The sequence below is a fragment of the Oreochromis aureus genome, linkage group 3 (assembly GCF_013358895.1).
Source record: "Oreochromis aureus strain Israel breed Guangdong linkage group 3, ZZ_aureus, whole genome shotgun sequence".
In the NCBI taxonomy this organism is placed as follows: Eukaryota; Metazoa; Chordata; class Actinopteri; order Cichliformes; family Cichlidae; genus Oreochromis; species Oreochromis aureus.
In genome coordinates, this window is record NC_052944.1 from 124,918,338 (window position 1) to 124,920,896 (window position 2,559).

Genomic DNA, 2,559 nt, shown 5'->3' on the forward strand with positions numbered 1-2,559 from the left:
GGAAATCTGCATTTGTATCCACAGGCTAAAAGTAAAACAGTAAATGTGTTAGTAATAGTACAGGTATTTTAAAAAAAAAAAAAAAAGAGGCAGTAACTGTGACTCTTCTAGTCGGATGCTAAATGCAGAGATTTATATTTACAGTATAATACTGCATGTACAGGTAGCTGTGTTGTGAACTGTAACTGAATATTAGAGAATCTCAGAGAAATTAAATGTATTTATTTTTTGAATTTATCAATCATAAAACCGTCTGTTTTGAAGGCCTGTTACGATAACAACTTTTTGTTGGTCTGTATATTGCCCCATAAACAATTGCGACAAGTTATGTCATTGTCATTTTAAGACCATTTTATGTCTTTGAATGTATAATCATAATATAACACCATAATAATGCAAGATCTACACACTTTCAATTGACAAACCAACATCTAATTCTTAAAATATTTAGATCATGGAAATTAGGTATCAAAATATTAGATACCATAAAAACTTGAATAAATAGTAAATTTTCTAACAAATAGAAAACAATGTTATTTAATGTTATTGTGTTGTTATTAATATATTTTATTTTTGTAAATGTAATGGCAGATAAATTGCATCATCAACAATCATTGAGGTCATGTACATGTATTGTGTGTTAAGTCGATATATCGATTATTGTGATAGGTCTACTGTTTTGGTATCATAACAAGCTTGTCAAACATGCATGACCACTAAGCAATGTCTAAGCAGTAGTACTGGTCTGAATGACAACAAACATAACTAGTGTTTTGGAAAATCTGTTAGAAAACAGTTATTTCAATAATTATGATTAGCATGTGACACAGACACTGCATAAAAAACTACAACAACAAATACTTACTTTAGGAGGATGGGGGAGTGCAGCATGAGGTTGAGACTTTGACATCTGTAAGAAGCAAATTCATGTATTACAAACAAATCACTTAAAAATACATTAATGTGGCAGATGCAGTGTATAAGTACAATCAGGGCTGTCACAACAATGGGGTGGGGCCAAGTGGCTGCAACCCTAGGTACAATGTGCAGGTATATATAATTACATATAATATATGTGAATAAAGCAAGAATCAGTTTAGGTTAGTCACTGTGCTGACTGATGCTTGCTAGGTTTATATGATTGCAAACTGCACAAAAACAACAACAGCAACAACATTAATGACAATGACAAACAAAATTACTTACATTTATGTAAATCTCACATCAGGAAGATCTGCATTCGATTTCATGGGCTGAAATAAATAGGCAGAAATATTACTGCTAAAAAAAACAAAAAACAAAAACTCTAAAAAGCCTAAAAATGACTTAAAAAGCAAGGAAATGTGGAACATTGTAATTAGCGAACATTAATTAAGCATAACTGTGCTTTGTTTCTAACCTTGGTAAGTAAGTGCTCTGTAGCCAGAAGGACAGGTGGGATTTCCGTGAAAGCCAAATTAAATGTGAATAGGTTTTGATAGTTATTGTACATAACAAATGTAAACAGTTTTATTTAATTTTTTTCCCTTTCTGAGAAGGCAGAATAATAAGCAAAGGCAAAAGTACGTCACAATATAATTAATTAAGTTACATATTTTGATTACCAAATTATGGAAGCGTGGAGCTGCAACCCAGGCAAAAGAAAAATAGAGCTATATCACGTTATAACATGAAATGTTTATTGTTCTAACATTATGCTTTTCATCTTTGTATAATATAATATCACGTTATTACAATATACATAATTATCACGTTCGCACAATATTGTACGGACGTGATAATTATATACATTGTTCGCATACAATGTTGTTCAAACATGTTGTTCAAACATGAAAAGTATATTGTATAAACATGATAGTATATTGTTAGAACGATAAACTTTTCACGTTATAACGTGATATACTAATATTTTTCTTTTGCCTGGGTGGCAGCTAAGCTAAGATAAGATAAGATAAGATGAAACTTTATTAATCCCTCGGGTGGGTACCTCCGGGAAATTCAGTTTCCAGTAGCAAAGCACCGAAAGAAGTTGGATATTACAGATACATTAAGGGGAATGAGAGTAAGGATATAAGCATAAATACACCATATATACATATATACACATATATAGATACAGAATATACAATATGGATAAATAGGATTGCTCATTTGAGTGAGTATATTGCACAGTGATTATTGCACAGTCGAATATAAGAAAAAAAAGACAAACAAAAAAACAAATATTACAAATATTTGTTTTTTTGTTTGCACCTACAGCTCAGTTGTTCCCGCCCTCCCTTGTCCCCCTGTTTCTCCTCCCTCTCCCCTCCACTGAGGAGTTAAACAGTTTGATGGCGTGGGGACAAAGGAGGAAGCTCACGCGCTCACGCTTCCGTGCCAAATAAGCGAGAATAAAGTAATATTATAAGGCCCCTGCTATCTTGATGATGGAGGCTTCATAGACTGGCCACCCGCCTTTTGGCTTCTTGTCGCCACTCCACGAAATAAAGGTCCATTTCCTCCATGCCGGCTAATTATTCATCCTCATTAAAATCTCGTATATGTTCAGTTGGCAGA

At 33.1% G+C, this 2,559-nt stretch overlaps 1 long non-coding RNA gene across 1 annotated transcript; it reads right to left on the reverse strand.

Annotated features, from left to right (window-relative positions):
- Positions 1-884: 884 nt before the first annotated feature.
- On the reverse strand, positions 885-1,444 carry LOC120438045. The gene is made up of 3 exons (XR_005611619.1): positions 1,400-1,444; positions 1,207-1,253; positions 885-910 (listed from the first exon to the last, which is right to left on the reverse strand). It is a non-coding gene; the product is annotated as an uncharacterized LOC120438045 (long non-coding RNA).
- Positions 1,445-2,559: the final 1,115 nt, after the last annotated feature.